Here is a 22859-nt window from a genome sequence, read left to right as displayed (position 1 = left end):
TGGAGTTTGATGGAAAAGACTGAGAGGCACAGGTTTGTTGCTCATTTAGATTACAAATGTCATCAAAAATAGAAACCAAAAAGGTTAGGTAATTTCTAAATTAAACACTCTTTCTTAGAATAATTACCATGTTACAGCATCTGTGTACTTTGGTAGAATTTGAATAACACTTTATTGCTCAGAATAATGTTCTATTCTTGTCACCAAATAATACTTGACGTACGTGCTCTTGTACTCCCTAACTGCAGGAAAGGCGTTGCCCGGAACAGCTGGCACACCCTTGGCAATGAGGCTTAGTTTTGCTGGAACTTTTCAGGTACTAAAAAAATCTCTTTCTCTACTCCCCATTCATTCACAGGCATAAGACCTGAGCTTTATTATTTTTTTCTAAATCTAAATTGACTGAGTCAGGCTTGTGGTAGTCACTATTAAGAACAGACCACAGTAGCATGGAGAATATTATTTGAATCTTCTTTCCATAGGAAACTAGCTATGAAAAGAGTAGGCCCATTAATCATAATTTGAAAGGCAAGTTACAAACCCTTTGATGGAGCCTTTACAAGCTATCATTGCAGTAAGTAGAACTGGACCACTTTTTTTTAGTTGAGCAAATGCACCTGGTCATTCTGAATATTTCCATTTTGATAACCTAGTCAGTGGGAGAAGGTTCCCAGGCTTAAATAATAGCTTTTCAGCATTTTATGTTTCTAAAAGGGAGTGTGAATTTAAGGAATGCTAATATGTCTCCTTTTATACCACAACACCTACAGAATTACACAGAATTTTGTCTAAAGTGATGAACTGATTGTTACAGTCTGGCAGATAATTCCTCAGGAGGATACAGCATCGCCTTTATTCAAAGGCCAAACATGACATAAGTAAACAATGTCTGTGTTTTGTAAATTTTTCTGTTACTGTACTGTTGCTTTTAACTTAAATTTCAATTTCAACTATGAGGGTACAAGACAAGAGTGCTATTTTAAAACTCTCCTTTATGTTCCTTAAGGAAGACTACTTTTTTTCCCTTCTGAGTTAAAAAGAAATTCTTTTAACTGTGGTCACCATGCAGTGCGATGTATTGTACATTTCAAAATTGCTAAAAGAATAAATTTTTAATGTCCTTACCACAAAAAAGTGATAAGTTGGTGAGGTGATGGATACGTTAATTAGCTTGATTGAATCTTTCTACAATGTATACATAGATTGTACCCCATAACATCACATTGAACCCCATAAAGATACACAATTGTTAGTCAATTAAAAATAAATTAATAAAAAGAAACTCTTTTAGCTTAAGAGTCTTATGTATTCTAAAAATGAAAAAATCAGTATTGGTCATTTAATGTACTTTCTCTTCTTCCACAGTAATAGATTTCCAAACTTTTAAGCTGGGCATGTAGCTGTCCAGTAAAACAACAACAACAAAAAGAAGCTATTTCTCAGTTTCCCTTGCCAAGGACTAACTGGAAGTATTATATGGCAACTTCTGGGATTTTCTTTATATGAGAGATGGTGTGTATCTCTTGCCCTTTTTTTGTCCCTTTCTCTGTCCCGCTGCCTACAGTTGTGGACATGCAAGCAGGATCTCTGGCTTCCATCTTGGGCCATGAAGACGAGCGTAGCACTGCAGATGAGTGGGCAGAAATGTCACACCAGCTTGCCTACTTCTGCAGCTTGATATGAAGTATAAACTATCTTGTTTAAATAACTGTTCTTTTATGTCTGTGTTTCTCAAAATGAAAAATAATCCTAATGCACACGATCACTTATAATGGAAAATATTGAGCTATTTAATCTGACATGAAGAAATTAACATACCGTAGCAAACACCTATTAGCCTATTTGCCCCCGACACACTTTTCCAGAATTAACCCACTCTCTACTGTTACTACAATCCACATGGTATAGCGAGAGTTTCCAAACTCAATACCATAACTCCACTTTGGGTTGAAGGATGATCCTGACCCTGTCTGGACCAATCAAAATCTTTCCCCAAGAATTTGAAAATAAGATGGAGAAAAAGAGAGATCTGTCTCTTTGAGCTATTAGACTATAATAGTAAGTATCTAAGGTATCGAAAGTTGTATTTTCCATTGTGTGTTGGGAGAAGCAAAAGAAATCAGATTGTGATAAGAAAGAACAACGAATTAGAGCCAAAGAGGGAACCAGAGATTTAGAGAGGGAAAAAGGAGAAGATTTCTAGTTCCCATAGTCCTCTAGTGCCCAGTTGTCCTGGAACTGTTTCTCACTTACTTAGCATTCACTCTCCATTTCTTAATGCTGATATTGCTCTGGGTCCATCCATCCCCAGAGGTGGTTGCGGATTGGTCTAAGACAGTATGTGCAGGGCAATCTCTTGGCAACTGTATTGATCCAGGGATGGGGACATGCTATAAATTGGCCCAATCTGATTGAAGATTTATATTCCATGCCCTGGGGAAAAATACTCTTCTGCTGGACATGAACAAGGAGGCACATAGTTCTGATGACCAGTGTCAGCTCTCTTGCCACCATGAAGGTGACCACCCCGGGAGAAGGGCACCACTGAAGATGGCAGCAAGAAGAATTCTAAAAAGCGTGGGCCTTTGATGGCATTTTTGAGTGCACTTTGGCACTTGATAAAATATATAAGATAATAAATGACCTTTATAGAAGCCAAGGGTCACCAAACTTTATCTTAAAGGGCCAAATAGTAAATATTTTAAGATTGCAGACTGTAAGCCCTTCATTACAACTAACCAAGGCTGCTGTTGTAGCTCAAAAGTAGCCCTGGACAATACATACACGAATGGACATAAATGTGTTCAAGTACAACAGGTGGCCAACATACAGGCTGTCACTTGCCAATCCCTGCTATGATGAGCCAGCTTGAGTCTGAGATTTCTGTTGCTTGTTGCCAAAACTGGCCTATCTGACATTATAGGTTCTCATCCATTTTGGGGTCCAGCTACATCTAGCCATTGTAGTTTATGAGGAACTCTAGTATCCAGGGCTGATGGCCAAAATATTTAACAAAGGGTACAGCATGAACACCAGCCAACCATAAACATGTAGGATAACCATATTGGAGTGAACTGGCTGACTATCACTTCATTGTTACTTGTTCAACAAATCTTCTTGGTTACTTAAACTATCCAGAGTTTGTTTCTGTTATCTGTAAACAAAGGCATCCTTACCATTCTTTTTAGATTTTCTTTTTCGGTAGGACTTTAATTGTTTTACTCCTTTTTTGGTTATGATGTTGATCAGTTTTATGTCATTTTTTCTTTTTGGCTCTCCATTTCTTTAGTTTAGTATTTCAGTGCCAGGATTGTAATATTAATTCTTTTAAAAAAATGGGTAGATGAAAACTTTTCCTGATGATGAATTCCTGCAGGCCTTATGATCAATAACACACAATCTAGCACTTGACACATGAGGTGTGACTATAACATATCAGAAAGATTTTAGCACACATGCTGTAGCTCAGACATCCAATGTATTTTGTTAAATGCAGTTGCAACTGGGAGTTATATTCCAATAAGGCTGCCATTTCTCAAAGTATCTTTGAAATACTGCCAATCTCCTCACTTTATTTTAACATCTGATATTGATGGAGATATATCACATTGTCACCAGTCTTGGCTCTGAATGGATTTCTGCTATTTGTAAAAAGTAGATCCATTTTAATATTTGCAATCATTGAGTGTTTGCCTTTCCCTCTTCCTTCCTTTTTCATATAATTATTAGGCACCTAGCTATGCCAGTCACTCTCCTAGGTGCTGGTGAGATAAAGTCCCTATCCTCAATGTGTACATAGTTTAATAAGGGAGGAAATAAGTAAGTAACTTATAATGTACCCAAATTTGCCCAGGTTTAAACAGTCCATAAGTACAAATATGGTCCTCATAAGAGAAATAACCCAGATTTTGCAGCCTCGCCCCACTTGCACATGTGGAAACAGCCTCCTCCTAGGGCTTTCACTTGGATTCCCCTACTGGACACGTTGCTTTCCCAGTCCAGCTCTCCCTGTTCATAGCTGCTGCTTTGAAGCCTCCAGGAGGCCGGGTGCCTGGTGCTTCTTATTTATTTGTTTATTTTAACTTTCAAAACTTTTATTTAATGGTGGAGGAAGACAACACTACCTTTTTATACTAGTTTAAAGCTTTTCCCATTGTTTTCAAAAAACTCTAGGAGATGTTTTAATAGGGGGAAAATCTCTGTAATAGGCAGTCTGACTGGCAGCCAGTGTTTCTAGAACAGCTCAGAGTAGAGAATTCTTATTGTTTTCCAAACTGATCTGCTCTAAAAAGGAAAAGCCTAGATTATCCCAGTAAGCAAATGTACAGCTAAAAGACAGGAAGAAAATGGGGCCACAGAATTAGCCATTTCCTTCTCAAGATCAGCTAGTTGCCCTTTTGGAGGGGAGGGTGGGGAGAGAGGTTTAACAGAACATAAATACTCTGCTGTAGAGAGTGCCTCCTGGTCATCACATACCAGCAATAAGCTCCACGAAGGTGGGAGCTTTGTCCATTTTCTTCAGTGTTGTGTATTCATCAGGCCTAGAAAAGTGCTGGACACTTACTATTAATAGCTGCTCAATACACATGTGAATGTTCAATGAACAAATGTCAATAGAGGGTTAGTCCTTCAATCCACATCCTCACTGCCATCCAGTTATCCTCCATGCAGAAATGGGGAGAATGACCCTACCCTTGCTCACTGCAACACTGTCTTCTGGGTCCTAGTGCAGAGGTATCTGGGCCTCTTCTCCTCTAAAGTCCTTGATGATCGCAGCTTTTTTCAAATTCTGCTTCAGCTCCTTTCTATAAGAACAGTCCTGGTCCTTGAGTCATTGCTGGAAAACAGACATACTTGAACCCCAGCTATGGCCTAGGCTCAAACTTAATTTCCTGACTTAATTACAAATAAGGTGATAAAAGCTACACTAGATGCACATACAATATGGGGACATGGAAAACAAGTAAAGAAACTGAAGACAGTAGTACATCAGAGGGAGAGGAACTGATGGTATCGAAAAATGATGGATACAACTCTGCCTTCTCCCTCTTACCATCTTTTACTTCCACATCCCCCCGGTCTTGTCATCCTAAACTGATTGGAACTTCCTTCTCCTAGTTTTATAATTTCATTTTTCCAAGTACACAATAGGTGCTAGTTAAATATTTGTTGACTGATTGACAAAGAGAACTAAGACCTTAGTGGAGTCCCATTGTTTTTCTCCTAAAATTTGCTTTTCCATATTGATTGTTCTTTGGTCAAACTGGGCTATGAGCTCCTTGATAATGAGAACTTAATAAGCCCTCATTTGCTCAAATCAATCAATACTTATGGACTGCCCACAAGGTGCTAAGCATTGTTCTAGATGGAAAGCCACAAAGATTAATAAGGAGTAGCTTTAAAGAAGCAAGCAGGCTGGGCGCGGTGGCTCACGCCTATAATCCTAACCCTCTGGGAGGCCGAGGCGGATGGATCATTTGAGCTCAGGAGTTCGAGACCAGCCTGAGCAAGAGTGAGATCCCATCTCTACTAAAAATAGAAAGAAATTATATGGACGACTAAAAATATATATAGAAAAAATTAGCCAGGCATGGTGGTGCATGCCTGTAGTCCCAGCTACTCGAGAGCCTGAGGCAGTAGGATCACTTGAGCCCAGGAGTTTGAGGTTGCTGTGAGCATCAGCCAGGAGTTTGAGGTTGCTGTGAGCTAGGCTGATGCCACGGCACTCTAGCCCAGGCAACAGAGTCAGACTCTGTCTCAGAAAAAAAAAAGCAGCAAGCAGTGTAGCAATAGAGATAAAGCATGTCAAATAACTATACTGTAAGGAAGAAAGAATTCCATGATGTTCTAGAAGATCACATAACTTACTATGGGAACACAGAAGGAGCAAGAGAACTCTAGTTTGTGGGCTCTGAGAAGGTTCCACAGAGGAGCTCCACGAAAAATAAGTAGGATTTTAACTGGTGGAGAGGGGTGAGGGAAGTATGTTTTTTAGAGTTTGCACTGAAGGAAAGGGTTTCCTTGAACAGTGCTGCTGGCAGTATTTTAAAAGAAAGATTAAAGTACCACACTGCATGTGAATCTGTCTGTCTAATTCTGTATGCAAAGCAGATGGCTGTTAAACGTTTGTTCCATCTCTGGTATTGTCTGCCTTATAAATGCTAAAGAGGAGTTGAAATGGAGAATTTTATCATGGTTAAAGAAATTTTTGCCTATAATTTGTTTATAACATATTCTTGACTAAGGGGCAAGCTCCCTGCTCCCTGGGGCTATGCTCTAAGTGCACACACAAAGAATGATTAGCCTTTTCCCTGTTGCTGCTAAGAGCCCTAAAAGCCTGAAAATCAATACATACAATAATTTATCACTGACAGATTAAAAATTTCTATTGATTTCTTCTGAACTGGGAATTTGCGCCCCACAAGGAGCTTTATTCTTTTAATAGACAACTAGGCAATCAGCTGTAATTTCAAGTTTTGAAATGCTTTGACAAGAGTTTTTATGAAACACACAGATGAAAAATAACGAGAGGCCCTGGATAGTTTCAAAGTCTTGCTGAGGTGTACAAAAGGGAGTTTTGCTTGCCTGTGCCAATAGTGCACCTCTGTCCCTTGGAGCAGATGCTCTGTCCCTTGCCATGAATCTAAGGACTGCTGTCAATTTTCAAGCTTCGGAAATCTGGTGGGCTCCTTGTCTTTCCTTCCTTTCTGAAAACCATTGTCAACTCAAAATATAGTCTTAGGCTGGACATCTTCAGAGAACAGCAGGCAGTGGTGTTTGGAAGATCCACCTTCCAAGCAGGCTTCAAACTAATGCTTTTCAAACTTGAATGTTTGCATGAATCCCTTGGGGAGCCCATCAAAATGCAGGTTATGATTCTAGGATGGGGCCTGCGATTCCACATTTCTAACAGGCTCCAAGCTACAACCTGTGGCAGGACTTTAAACTTGTTCTTTTCCCTGAAAGGATTCCTCTCCAAGGTAGAAAGGATCCCTCTCCAAGGTAGAAAGGATCCCTCTCCAAGGTAGAAAGGACAGGTGGTGTGACAAAGGCAGCGTGCTGGGCACTCAAAGGCCACTGGAAGCCCTGACTAAATGTCCCACAAACATCAGAAACAGAACTAAAGTGAGAGTCTGAGCTCTTCACTGGTAAAGCTTGTTCTTATTTGTGTGTACCTACAAGGCAGTATGTGACGGGATAATAGAGGAAGAGAAAATAGATCATTCATTCCTCTATTTCTGTATATTTTAATCCCCTACTCCATGCCAGGCATTTTACTATAGGTGCAGGAAATATAAATTATAATAAGAAAATTGATATAGAAAAGCCTATTTTGAAAAGGCAGACATTGAAAGCATTTCCCTCAATCCCTTTCTTTTTGTCAGGGAACTTTTCCTCCAAGACACCCTATACACAAGGAATCCAGCCGTTCAGCATTTCTTAGCAGAACAATATTATTTGTCATTGTTCTTTGTGTTCAAAGATACTTCTGGCAATGATGTTACTATTCCTGTGTGTGAGTCTGGCAGAAAGCCCTAAGATGTGACCTAATTTCCAAATAGCTTGTCCTTCTGGTGAGCTGTTATTAGTAAAACCTGCTGTAATTTATGACTCTACCCTATAGACTTTGGGAAAATAGTCAGAAGGGCAAAGATTTCCACCTGGAGTAGCCTGTGTGACTAGATCATCTTTTGGAATAATAGCTTCTGCCTATAATTTGAAGAGATGATGTAGAAACCAATGTATTATTTTTTCTTTCTGAGAGAAGGGCTCTTAAAAGCCTGGAAGTGGAAGATCATTAGGTGATTTGTTGTTAGCTCAAGAGGGGTACATCTTGGTATATTTATGGTCATGCTGCCCAGGGGGAGAATGTTTATGTATGGTCCTGTCTTATCATCCCTTCTACCCTGAGTAGATCTTGAAAGTTAATTTATAACATTGCATTATGCTTAAAAGGGAAGGATGCTTTATAGAAAAGGCATTCACGAAGCTCTTGAGGGACCGTTGTGCACCGATCAAATGACAGATGGTGTTCAGCTTTCACAATGTAGGAGTGTGAAAGAATGTGGGGTCACAGTGAAGCCATGGAAAATCATAGAGTAAAATATGGTACAAGTTGTTGTCAGCCTGGCATAAGAGGAGGAGGTACCAGGGAAATGATCCCAACCACCAAGAGAGGAAAGGAAACTGAAATGAAAAGGACAGTACTTTAGTTTCTAAAAGCAGGAAATGCCCCTGTGAGATGTTGGGTAGGTCACCAGTGTCTCTGGGCCTTGCTCCACTAGTACAGCGGGGGAGGGAGAGGTTCCGGATGATCTTGAAGCTGGCTCTCTGCTCTGTAACTCTGTAGCTCACTGTGTGCCTGCTATGTGCTAAATTCACCATGAAATAAACACTTTACCTTTTCCTTTCTTTGGGTCATTTCCATTTTACAGAAGAGGAAACTAAGATTTAGGAAGCTGAAGAACCCAGGCCAAGCTTACACAGCTAAGAGGAGGCAGAGCTAGAATTTGAACCCAGGCAATCTGACACCATAGATAATGGTTTTAAGCTTTACAACATACTGCCTTTATATTTCTAAGACTTTTATGGGTAAACAAGGAAGGAAAATTTTACTTGTTACTTTCTTAGAAAATTAATTGGCAGGGGGATCCCTTGAAAAATTTGTCAGGTCTTCTTTTAGAATTCTTAACAGATTGGAGTTTGATCCTAATAAAAGATGATGTTGCAACCAGTTTCATAATTTAATGTCCAAGAATTTAAGCCATGAGATGAGCAGCACACACCTTCCTCTTACCTTACTTGGCTCACTTAGCTGCAGGTATGGATATCTTTACTTTTCAGGTTGGGGCCTGCCCAGCTGAGCCCACTCTGTCCAGGCCAGGCTGCTGAAGAGTAACTGCACAAGTGTTGGCTAGTGACAACCGGGATTCATGCTCCTGTCTCCTAAGCTTGAGATTCTGGGAGTCTGGGGAAGTGCCGGGTTGTAGACAGCAGCTTGCTCTTACCCTCTTCCAGCAGAGATTCCCACGCCCACACAGTGAGGTTCCGGCATAGTTTCCTGGTTTGCACAGACATTCCTCCTGAGACTAGAGTTCTGTACTAAACACCATCCTGCCTGGATGGGGCTATGACACCTCGCTCTCCCTTGGAGGCAGTGTGGCAAAGGGCAACGGTGGGATGCCAACTTAACAATTTTTGCATATCTACATCCCATCTGTATGTACTCATATTTACTTATATTTTTCTTTAAATGGACTCAATTTTAAAACTTAAATACCTTAATTTTTTTTTAAAGAACACTGCAAGAAGTTCTATAGTTTTCAGTTTTAGATGTAGGTCTATGATTCATTTTAAGTTAATTTTGTATATGGTGAGAGGTATGGATCAAGGAGCTTTGTTTTTGCATACCGATATCCAATCATTCCAGCACTACTTATTGAAAAGATGATATTTTCCCCACTGAATTATCTTTGCACCTTTGTACGTCCTCTTGAGAGTTAGGTTGGATTCTTTGTTCCTCTTAATAGTTACTTGGGGAGCCAAAATACGAGCTACCACCCATCTGTCTTCACCACTACTCCTTCCAGAAGGAGCTCCTTTTGCTCATCTTTTAGCTTGGGATCTAAGTTTGCTAGTGTCTTTGGACATTGCAATTTAGCCACTTATTGACCGCTCTTTGGTCACTTCTGCTTAATTACAAAATCCCTCCTTCTCTTGAGGGTTTGCAAGTACCCTAGCAATCTCTCTGCCAACTCATCATGTTCTTTCCTTTCCTATCAACCTGCCCTTGATAAAAAAGTGACAACTTACAAAATAAGTTTAAAATTTTATAAGGAGTGGGAAAAGGTTTGAATTTTGTAGAGGAGAAAATGGGCGGGTATTCATAAAGCAACACCATTAACTATCGACATGTGCCAATTGGGATTCACTATTTAAGGGCTCCTGTGGTCAATACGTAGTTTTCTCATAAGATTCCTGTTTTTGGACGGGACCAAGCCATGTATATACTATTCCACATATATGTACACACAAAGGTACATATATAGACATAAACATACATACCTACAGAGACACCTAGGAATATTTTTATACTTATCACTTTCCTTCTAGTTAATTTACAGACATATTTTATAGTTATGCTATTGGGGAAAATTTCTAAATTATAGGATCTTAGAAACACGAAGGAATCGTCTAGGTTGGGTGGGCTGTCAACTCCAATGAATTGGAGGTGATGGCTTGGAGCACTGCATTTAAAAGGATTGCTAGGCTGAGTTTAGCTCAGCAGGAAAGAGAGCTGTTATTGATTAGTGATAGTCTGCCATGGCTGGGGGTGGTGGCATGTACATGGTGTATGGCTAACTCTAATCTAAGGCTTGACCATTCTCTTTTCTAGTACCTTAATCTCCTCTACAGTACTTGTCACAGCTGGATTCTACCTGTTGCAGGAATGCTTTCAGTAATTGTGGGCTTGCTATTTTTCAAGAATGTTCATTGCATTGTTGAATAGTTGTTCTACATGTTGGGTCCAAAATTTATCTCATAGTAACTTTTAATCATTTGTCCTAATTCTACCATTTAGAGCTGTACAGACCAAGTTTATACCCTATTCCACGTCATAGCTCTTCAAATATCAGTGTATAGCCATTCTGTAATCTTCCTCCTAGATAAAAACCACCATTTCTTTCAACTATTTCTCTGATATTGTGGCTTCCGGGTATTACATCATCCTGGATGTTATTTACTTTTTTCTTACTCTCTCTCAAGTGTGCTACCCAAGGAGGGGCAGAGAATTTCAGGTAGGATTTGGCCAACTAAAATTAATTGGGACTCATTATTATTGGCTTTCATGTACTTACTATATTAATAAGCTTCAGTTTGTACCTGGAAACATGTTACTTGGTTATTTCACATTGAGTTTCCAATAAATAAAAAATTCTTTTTATATGAACTATTCAATTCAATTCTCATTTCTGAGTTTATATTTGAATTTTTATGTTTTAAATTGTATCTTAATGATGATTGCCCTTTCTTGAATACCTATGCTGTATATTCTATTTGTATTTTCTTTATCTGTGAAGTGGATATTCTATTTCCATTTTGCAGCTGTGAAAACTGAGTCTTGGAGATGCCCAATGTACTCACATAACTAATAAGTTGCAGAGTCCGGAATCAAATCCAGTTCCTTCTGCCTCTAAAGTCTATTCTCTTTTGGCTGCCAAATGCTCAATTTGATAATTTCTAATACCGAATCCATCACAGAAAAAAAAAAAAGTGGGGGTTGGAGGCAGATAGGCCATCCTTTTGTCAGATGGCTTTTGGCGTTGTGAAGTAAAGCACTTCATTAAAAAAAAAAAAAGTAAAAAGGAAATAAAGTTTAGTGTGACCAGTTCCTGCTGAACTCTTACTGGTTTGCAGTCGTCATCTTTTTTAAGTGCTCGCTAGTTGCTTACTTAGCTATCCCATCTAGAACTTCACTGGGGATTAATGGCAAATTTATCTGCTTATAATTTCCACATTTACGGGGACATTGGTTTATGTGCTTTGATCCTTGTCCTATTTCCCATAAGCTCTCATGGGCTGCTCACAGTGCTTCTAGCCTTATATCTGTGTATTTGTTCAATTCTCTGGGATGGAATTGGGGTGGGGGAAGGGTTTGCCTTCTTTTAAAGTAGCTAAATGCTTTCACAATATACTCTCTTTTATTCTTTGGTTTCCTCCCAATAATTTTATTTCTTCCATTTCCAATTCATAGGTAAAAAGCAGAGCCTCTCTCTTAATGGAGGGATTAATGGAATAGATGCACTCAACAAGGTTGCAGTAATTTCTGTTAAGTGAATTCTAAAATAAACTCTTTTATGGCCCCAACCACAATAAAAGACAGTGATTCCATTTCCCAAGAAACCCACCTTGTTTTGTAAGTCAGTGAAATACATTTGTGGACTATCTACTCTTTCTGATGATCTGTGTTGGGAAATCTCTCCATTAATAAAAATAATAGAGAGCCAAATATGAGTATTAATACATATGGTTAATCTGATTGTGTCTCAACTAGATCTAGGAGCATAAGTATTTGTAAAGTTTTTTAAAAAGTTTCTACCCAGCGCTTTGGGAGGCCGAGGCAGGAGGATCACTTGAGCCCAGGAGTTCCAGACCAACCTGAGCAACACAGCAAGACTTCATCTCTACAAAAACTTCAGAAATTAGCTGGGCATAGTGGCCAAGCCTGTAGTCCCAGCTACTCGGGAGGCTGAGGCAGGAGGATCACTTGAGCCCAGAAGTTTGAGGTTACAGTGAGCTATGATCAAGCCACTGCACTCTAGCTGGGCAGCAGAGTGAAACCTTGTATCTTAAACAGAAAAAAGAAAAGAAAGAAAGAAAAGTTTCTAGCTCACAACACAGACTGACAGATACAAAAATCATAGATTAAGAATGTGCATAGATTAAAATATATGCAACAGAAACACGTATGAGAGAGGGGCATAGTTATCGCACGTGTTTGAAGCAAGCACGTAAAACCCAGCTAAAAGCCCACTCTCAGTTGTTTTCATGCTTTCCAGTGCTGGAAGGGAGAGCCTGTCTGTGAAACACCAGTAATTGCACTTTGTGTGGAGGGACATTGAAAAACTTGATAAACTACCGAGAGCTCCCTTTATAAACTTGACTCAGCCTAGATTAGCAACAGCAGGCTTCATTTTCCTTGTGCCGCTGCCCTCCCCCGTGTTTGTGGTCCTTAAAGGAAGCCCTTGCAAAGCCTGGCTCCCTCCTGCCTTCTAACTCCCTATCAGGAAGCGCCTTAGGTCCTTCAAATCTCTTTAGGGGCTTTGCAATCCCAGACTCTGAGCAGAACGTGGTAATGAATATACATGAAGGGGCGTGGCCTCCGCCAGCGTGCTAGATTCCAGGCAGCTGGGACCAGCGGAAAGGGCGCGCCAGCTGCACGCAGAGAAAACAGTTCTCATTTTGTGTGCTTGACGGACTACACGTCCAGCCTCGAGCCTACTCGAGATGGCCACATTGTGCGTATGTGGGAGTGGCTTTACCAAGACGAATGGACTTTTCTGATGCAGCGCCCAGGAGCTGTGATTCGAGGGGCCTCAGCTCTCCCTGCCACCCACCTGCCAGGGCAAGTGAAATTCCACTGAGAAAAATTCAGGCATACCCTCTCCAGGAGTTTGTCCCTTTTTAAGAAACAAATACCCCTTGTGTCAATAATTGGGTTTTTTTATCCTCTGGTGGCACTTCCTCCTTTGCAATTCTCTACAATGGAGATTGTTTCTTTTCCCTTCTCAGGGATTACAACTGTTGCTCGCATTTCTTTTTTCAGATCAGGAAGCCACGTTGTTTCTATCTCCTCTCCTGTCCATCCTTTATTTAGTAGTACTGTATAGCACAGTGGTTAAAAGCCAGACATTGTGGATTCAGATTCCAGCATGACCATTTATAAGCGCTATGGATGTAGCTAGTTGACTTCTTTTGCCTTAGTTTCTTTATCTGCATAATAGAGATAATATTAATAACACCACTTACCTCTTGAGTTTGGTGTAAGAATGAAAGTTATACACAGGCAAGTGTCCCAACAGGGATATCTTCTGAAAAACGCCTCGATAGGTGATTTTGTCGCTGTGCAAACGTCATAGCATGTACTTACACAAACCTGGGTGGTCTAGACTATTGTTCCTAGGCTGCAAATCCCTATAGCATGTTACTGTACTGAATACTGTAGGCACTCGTAACACAATGGTAAGCATTTGTGTAGCTAAACATAGAAAAGGTACAGTAAAAATACAGTATCATAATCTTATGGGACCACCTAGTACATATGGTTTATCATTGACCAAAATATCGTTATGCATCACGTGACTGTATATAGAATGCTTGCACAGTGCCTGGCATGTTGTAATTGCAGACAAACCTGGTGGAAGATGGCTGAGTATGAAAAAGAGTGGAAGTCAGCCAGGGCACGTACTACTGGAGGTGGAGCCCCATCAGAAGCTAAGGGGCCAAGAAAATGCACCCACCAAAATCAAGAAGAAAATCAAGCTAAACCCAGAGAGAATATGGAGATGAGCCTGCCATGGGAGCTGGGATGCAGGTGGCAGTGGAGTGCCAGTGGGGAAGTGTGGGAGCCAGGCCACTGGAGAAAGAATCACGCAGTGTCCAGAGGTAATGAACACAGGACTACAACCAGCTTTTTAGTTTGTTTTTAGGTCTGAGTCCTAGATCCTGGTCTGCACTGATCATTAAAGCAACAAGAACTTCAGGTTGGTCCTGGGAGTTGGAGCTGGCCCTTTACTGGTCCTCAGGTGGAGAAGTTTGAGCTGTAGAATCTTCTGCTGGCCACCTCTCCCTCTCTTTGCTCCGTTCCATCTTTAAACTCCTGTTGAATTGGCTCGTTATCCTCAGCATCGCTCTCAGTCTCTTGACCCCACCCAGTGCTTCTGAGTGGTTATGTTGGCTTTGGTTTACCTTTACCTAGCTTCCTGTCTCTCCTGGCACTGTCTACTCACCCTCTCTTCACAACATATATTACTACCCCCACCCCCCTTTCCACCTCTGCCCCCACACCCCGTAATCCCTATTGGTTTCCAGGTATGCCAGTCTCCTTACAGTTCCTTAAACATGTTGTGGAGGGGAAAATGCTAGGTGTTCCCTACCTCATTTCATCTTCCTGGGGCAGATGAAAGGATATCTCCTATCTCCTAGTTTCTTTTGCAATTAGGTTGGGACAATGACCAAATTATTGGCAATAGAAAAGTGAGCAAAAGAGATATGGCACTTCTGGTTCAAGGAAACTAAGAGATAGTCTGAATTCTTCATGTTCATTCTCTTCTGTCCATATGCCAGGATGTGTAAAACTTTAAAACAGTCGGTTGCAAGATGGAAGCAGACTGGATCCTGAGTTTCTGTTGCAGAAAAGCTGACCAATTAACATCAGATTTTTTTTTAATGAAAAAAAACTCACCGAGATTATGAGGTTTTATTTGTTACCTCAGCATAGCCTATCCTATCCTGATTAATAGTATATATACCTTGTTCTCTCTCATTTTGTGCCTCTGTAATTACATTATGTCACTTGGAATGCCTGCCCCTTCCTTTCTACCATGCAGCAAGTTGCTACTATCCTTGGAGTCTCCTCTGTGCTCTTATAGCTTCTGGCCTGAGTGATTGCATGGATCTTGGCACCAGTAAGGAAAATGAAAAGGAAGAAGAAGAGTACATTTGGCAGAGAAGAACTCCATAATGTGTATGATGAGTTTGAAAATGAGATAACCAGGCAGAGATATCCAGGAGGCATTTAGATATATGGGACTGAAGTTCAGTACAGAGGCCTGAGCTAGAGGTAGGTAAAGTGTTGGAAGTCATCAGCATATAGAGAGAAATGGGCAAGGTTACCCAGGAACAGTATGTAAAGTAAGATAAGGAGCAGGTTGAAGATGGAAAGATGGATCTTAGTGGGACACTATCATTTAAGGGGAGGCTGAGGAAGTAGAGCCCTTATAAACTTCATAACTTTACAGAGTCCTCCTAGGCTATTAAAGATTGAGCATGAAATCTGGGAGTGCAGGACTAGTCTGTTGATCAACGTTTACAAATGTGAAATTTAATTTTGAAGAAAACAGGGTATTGTGCAATCAAAGCCATTGAATAGACCTGGAAATGTCTTCGCAGGTGGAATTGCTTAGCTCTGTTATTGAGAAAACTTCCCTGTGAAAGTTTAGCTTTGATCATGTTAAAGGAAACCATAAATTGGTAAATTTAATTTAAAAGCTGACCCTGGCTTTTAATATATTCCTGGCTTTCCTCAACCTGAAGTCTTTTAACTTACATCAACCTAAAAAGAGAAAATTGCAAGGATTTTTAACTTGCTATAGGAATTACTTGACTTCACTGGCCTATCTATTGTTTTTTCTTCATGTGATTACTCTTTGGAAGTAATTCTTAAATTGTCTAAATGGTCACCATGTCACCACAGGTCTTTAAATGGTACCTGGACAGCTGTGATGTGCCAAGAGAGGTAATTGTTTTATACTTCAAGGCTATCAGAAGACTACTGAGGTTCTTAGAACAGTGATACTGTTCAACCTCTATAGTCTCAGAAACTCATAGGTCTAGATTGCTGGAGGATCTCTCATTCAGAAGTGTAATTCCCTTTGAAATCATTTCTCTGTGAAAAAGGGATGGTTTTCCTTTGATATGGAGATATAGATATTGTCAACTATTATAGTCTCGAATAAAATTCCAGTGCAGCTCACTATGCTGGTTTAATGTAGCTTTTGACTGGAAGATGAGAATCCCCAAATGCACTTTTAGTAGCCAGCTCTGTTGCAAATCATGCCATTGGATATAGCATTAAGTAACTTAACTCTTTCTTAAAACTTCGGGTAAATTTAAAAGCATATCACATCTGCCCTTAATCTGAGGAGTCTGTTGTAAAAATGCAGTCTGCATGGTATGTGATATGCCATCATGCAGTATGTGGTGTATTTGCTGAACATCATATATTAAAAGGAGAGAGAGAGAGAGAGAGAGAGAAAGACAACAGACAATAAAAGGCCAGCCTGCTCTGTGTCAAGGGCATTGCTCCAGGGTGACATCTGCTTATGAGCTACTGGACAGCATTTTGCTCATACTGAAAAAATTATCCTTGTGATCTGCAGATCGAATGACTTGCCCATGTGTTCATTAGTTATTTTAGATTTTTTTTCATCAAGTGGGTGGAAACCTTCACAAGACCTCTGTCTGATGCTCTGCTGTTCTTAGTGGAATCCTTATTGTAACTAGCATTTTGTTTGTTGGTTTGTCCCTGACTGCCCATTGTGGACAAGTCATCATGTTAGGGGCTTATATCACATCTTTACTTTCTGCATTGACTGTACAAGACCATCATTGTCCTTTTCATTTTATAGAAGAGGAAACTGAGTCTTGGAGAGGTTAAGTGAGTTGTTGTAGGTCACAGCTGGTAATAGAATTGGATTCAAAGCCAGGACTGTTTGCCTACAGAGCTCATGCCTGGTCTACCAGACCTCGCCACTTCTCAGTTAGAGTCTTCCTTGTACCATCTTAGAGTCCTTCCTCCACAACTTCTCACTTGAACTTGGAAGCTCCTATTTCTTGAGCCAGCCTTTGGGAGAGTTTGATGAATTAATTTCAAGTTTTCTCATTTGTGATTTGAGGGAACTGAAAATTCTCCAAGTCTAGACTTCAAATACCATTTATTTTGGGGTTTCTACCTTCTCAGCTTAGTTTAGTGGTGGCTGGGGAGTGTTTGTGCCTTGGCCTCTTGTCTTGGCTGTGCCTCTGACTTATAGGGTGACCCGAGGATGTCACTTAACCAGCTCATGTCTTTGGTTCTCCAAACAGAAAATGCAGTTATATTATGGTGACCTGGTTTCTTGAGGGCTTGCATGGGCTAGCTAATTGGGTACTGAATTACATGTTGGAACTATGAAGCATATTAATTTAGTCAATTAACATTTATTGAGTGCCTGCAGTGTGTAGAACCCTGGGGCAGGTGGAGGCATGGTGTTCCTGACCTGGGGATGCACCATTCTATACGTTTCCTTCATTTTTGCACCTCTGTGTGACTCTGCCTGACTTCTAAGAATGCGTTTATCCCCACCTACATGTTTCTTTAATTTCTCTGTGTGCCAAGACTCACTCATGATTATCCTTGCCCACTCTGCTTTGCTTGCAGTGAAACATAGCATAGTTTCTTCTTGGACTTTAGGAATCCTGTTATAATTCAACCAGTTTTGAGAATGACCTCTTACTGCTTTATTAAGCTGATAATGTTTTACTGGGTTGGAATGTGCCAAGGTTACATACATTATACTATTAGCTCAGAGGAGCATACTTTTAAATTTTGATTTCAAACATGGCTCCTGACTAACCACAGTGGGTTTTCTCACAGTGGGATCATGATAGTGACAATAGAACTTTCATGTGTTTCAGTGTATCCATCAACTGAGATACAGTCTTCCTGTGATTCCCAGTTCTGATGTTCCTTGGTCTCTGAGAAAACTGCATACTGTGAACAAATCCAGGATCAAGTTTACCCTGTCTGGAGCCAGCTCTCCAAAAGTGAAACTTTACCTTGTTCTACTGAGCCCATTTTCCTATGTATTCATCTTGGGATCTTTCAGTAGGAAGGCAGCTTCCCAGGATCCTGTTGTGAGTAGTTCCAGAGTTGATAGGTATTTGCACATATATGAATATCTGCATCTATTCCTTTATTTTTTTTTTTTGGTGACCTACCATATGTGGCTGGAAGCCTGAGGTGATTTAATCTCTATTATTTGAGTTGCATTAATTAATGTATTTAATAGTCAATGTTTCAGGTACTTAGTTATCTTATGAATACAAAGGGAAGGTCTTCAAAGAATCTGTACCATAGTGAAAGATGCATAGATAGTGTGTGCTGAGAAGAATGAACAGCCCTATGGGCCAGGAGCAAAACTATCAAAAAGAATCGGTGAAGAATTCATCAGCTCTCTAGGAAAAGGACAGTGAGGGGTCTTTATGCTTCCCTTCATCAGGTTTGAGTGGTGTCCATTTCATAAAGCATCTGGCCTGTGCTAGGTGTTCAAAACATGATATTCTCATCTGATATCACAAGGTGACTTGAAGCAGTGGACTAGGGGGAGAAAAATTACCAACAATGAGAACAACAGCAATGAAACACCTGAATTGCAAAAAAAAAAAACAAAAACAAAAACAAAAACAAAAAGATTACTTTTAAAACTGCTTCTCTACTTCTTCTGGTATTACCTCTTGAAACCAAATTTCACCAAAAATAAGAAAATGGGATACACTTTTGAGACAAGTTCTTATCTGTTGGACTTTTTAATTTCCCTTCACTATTAGAGCTATGTTATAAGGGGTCAAAATACAGCCTTAAGAACTTTGTCTTATCTGTTAAATTAATTCACCTGACAATATGTAGGTTTGAATGACTTATTCGTATTTTCTGAGAGTGGGATCACTTTTTTACAATGAGCTTTTCATGGTGATGACTAACATGGCAGAAGACCTGGTATCACAAACAGTAATCCTAGACCAAGTAGCTCAATGAGTTTCATTAGCTGTACTTTTCTTACTGTGATTGTCTGAGATACAGTTGCACTTTAAGAATAGCCACTACTGAAATTCATCCTGTACAATAAGACTTCCTTTAGATTTCCTTTAGAAACATCGTGGTTCCTCACCTTTTATTTCTAGCATTAACTCTGGACAAGCTTTCACTCCTCTAGGACTGTCAGCCAATCTGACCTTCCCATCGACCCTGAATCCTGTTATTTACGGAATCAGTGATTCTATTCATTATTAAGTCACAGTAGGTCTGGCTTCATGCTAATTTTAGAAGCTCTTTCCTCTTGTTACCAGGCAAGCCATCAAATGGTCTGGTTTGCCTTTCAGGAGGTAAGAAACCAAAAGTACTCAGATGTGACCTTTTAAAATTCTTGCTAATCTAGAAAACTTGAGATTTTTCTTAGAAATAGAGCAGAGAGGTCCATGATTATTTTATAAGATTATCATTTGATTGCATACATTTTAAAACTCCCCAGAATTAGAAGAAATACCCTGACAAGTATTTTAAATATTTAGTCAAAAATACATCATAGGACCAATGTGCTGCCATTCCTAGATGGCACCTCCAGAATTTCTTTCATTTTGGCATTGCTAACATTTTGCTGCTTTGAAGAAAGTTGAAGAAATGGTAAAACAACTCAATGCAAGTAAATAAAAATACTATTAAATGTTGATTTTTTGAAGTTGTTAGCTTTGTGCTCTTTAGAGGAAGGTTATCATCTCAAACCTGGGTAAAATATCATGTGTGAAGCCATGTTCTTCTCACCTACAATTGCAAATATTGGTCCCTACTGTTTGATCTCTTCAATATATTAAAGCAAATAATTAAGCATGTGTGCAAAGATTTAGCTACAAGTAGATAGTAGCAAAAAATTGGAAGCAACTTAATGTTCAACATTAGGAGAATGGCATGTACATAAATTAAAATTCTAGTGGCCACTTGAAAAGATATTACAGAGGAATATTTAATGACGTAATACAATGACAAGATGTATTGAGTGAAAGATGCAGTTTACAAACTAGTATCAACAGCATTAGTTTTTAACCCTTTCTGGGTCACATAGCTTCTTGCGAATCTGAGTAAAAATGTACCCTTAGGTGAGGTGGGAGGATTGCTTGAGGCCAGGAGTTCAGGATCAGCCTGGGTGTTACCTACGTGTCGCTATGTTGTAACGAGACTTCATCTGTACAAAAAAGTTTTTAAAAATTAGCCGGGCATGGTAGTGCACACCTGTAGTCCCAGCTACTCAGCAGGCTGAGGTAGGAAAATCTCTTGAGCCCTGGAGTATGAGGTTGCAGTGAATTATGATCATGTCACTGCACTCTAGCCTGGGAAATAGAATGAGAACCTGTCTCAAAAAAAAAAAAAAAATACACACACATTTACTTTGGGCTTCCTCCTCTTATCTTCTTTTTTCTCTGGCTACTGTTAGCAGGAAGGAGCACATTAATATTTTACCTATTGGTCTTTTCCAAGGTTTGCTCTTGACTGTTTACCTATAAAACTTCAGTTTCTCCCTGGTTTGCAAGTTAGGCAAATCATGTGATACTGAACTTTGAAACTTTCCCCCAACTTCTATGTAAACAAAAAGGCTTCATGCATAACTTATTTAAGATGAGATCTGTTATTCATTCAGATGTTTTTAATGTTCTCAGTACTCATTTTTGATGTTCATTTATTCATTCTTGCATGTAAAACAACCACACAGAGCCTGGCATGTAGTAAACAAATGTATAAATCTTAGCTGTTATGTTTACTCACATGCATTGATTTATCCATTTAAATCTTTATAGAACAATTACCTTGTACCTACCTGGCCAGTGGTGAATAAGCCAGCCATGGTTCTGCTCCCCTGCAGCTTCCTTATGTTTATTGGGGGGAGCAGATATCAATCAACCACTGCAGAGAAAACCAGGGATAGTGCTACAAAGTAGCGATGGAGAGTACCAGGAGAGCATATATTGGGGCACCCAGCCTCTTCTGAGGTGTCAGGGAAGCTGAGACCCTAAGGTGAATTGAAATTAGATTGGAAGTTAGGGGTGGGGAGTGGGTGAGGATGGAACAGCATTCCAAGCAGAGGGAACAGCATGTGAGAAGGGCCCTGAGTCAACATTTCACCTGAATTCCTGTAGGATTTCATAATTTAGAAAAGTCATACTCTTAGTCATTTCCAGTTAAGAGAGGTGTAAGTATAACTCCTCCAAAATGGACTTCATTCATTCTGTCTTCAAAGTTTCTTGTTCTTTTTTTTTTTTTTTTTTTGGAGACAGGGTCTCACTCTGTCACCCAGGCTGGAGTGCAGTGGTACAGTCAGTCATAGCTCATTATAACCTTGAACTCCTGGGCTCAAGGGCTCCTCCTGTCTCAGCCTCCCTAATAACTAGAACTATAAACCCAAACCACCATGCTCAGCTAATTTTTAAAATTTCTTTTGTAGAGACAGGGTCTCATTATATTGCCCAGGCTGATCTTTAACTCCTGACCTGAAGCAATCCTCTCTCCTCAGCATCCCAAAGTGTTGGGATTACAGGTGTGAGCCACCATGCCAGGCCCAAAGTTTCTCTTCTTTAACTCTATTTAGAAACTGGAAGATTGGGTGTCCTTACAATTGTGGGGAGCTTCCCAACAGCTTCAGAATATGTAGGATGTATTGTGGGAAATAAGCCAGCAAGCTTTCAACTACACATCTCAAGTTTGAACACCTGGCTCTGAGCCCTAAATTGCCCTGGAAATTTTAACAATCTTATCTCAGAATTGTGTTTGGGGAAAAAAAAATGTAAAAGCTTGCCCCTGTAGTGTGTACAGATGATCTGACTTGCTTCCTTTGAAGCCTATTTGAACATACAAATAGATGCAAGCTTGCCGGGAATTATAGGTATGGGAGATAGGGTTGTGGGAACACTTGATTGGACTGGATTCTCTTATCAAGTTTCAGTTATATCAAATTTTGCAGCAGGCTTGAGTCTATGAAACCAGCCTTTCTAGAAGAGAAAGTTCAGTGTAAGTTCAGAGCCAGTGGACGTGGCAGAACCACTACAAACATGAAAGACCAAAAGACACATCATTTCCCTGTATTTAGGCATCACTGGCCTTTCAAAAATGCTTTGCAATTTCTCCCTCTTCCTACATAACATCATGTAAGATAATATTGCAAACAAATGCCCAGACGGATGCTGAATTATTTATAAGAACAGGCTACTGATGTGGATTGGAGAGAAGTAGCAAAGCAAGAGGTAATAATGTCATTGAGACCGATAGAGTAAAATAACAAAAGCAAAGTGAGTGAACAATGTCCCTAGCGATTTACACCCACAGGAAAGCTGTGTGCTGTCACTCTCTCGGTTCACGTAAATTCTTGAGAATGGAAACAACACCTGGAGAATTAGCTGTACATTATTTAACATTTTATTTATAACTTTTCAGCAATTTCCATAACCAGCATTATTTAGTCACAGATGTCTTCAGAATTAGGATCACAGGCTCTGACAGCCGTTACTTTTTAAAGAGAGATGATTTGGAGCACCTCTTCGATGTTTGACAATTTGGAATCTTCTGGTCCTCGCCTATTCACTATTGTATTTTTACAACAGACTACATCAGCAATGGCAATTAGAAGCTTTAGAAGCTCCATTCTAGTGCTCTTTCCAAAAGAAATATCTAAAGTCTGGCTGTTTCTAAAGACTTTATTGTTCTGTTTTTTTTCAGATGTGAGTGGCCAACATAGTATTTAGATTTTGGCCATGAGCCAACAGGGAATCTCTAGGGC

This window comes from Eulemur rufifrons, chromosome 19, assembly GCF_041146395.1.
Source record: "Eulemur rufifrons isolate Redbay chromosome 19, OSU_ERuf_1, whole genome shotgun sequence".
Classification (NCBI taxonomy): Eukaryota; Metazoa; Chordata; class Mammalia; order Primates; family Lemuridae; genus Eulemur; species Eulemur rufifrons.
Note: the sequence above shows the minus strand (reverse complement) of the source record.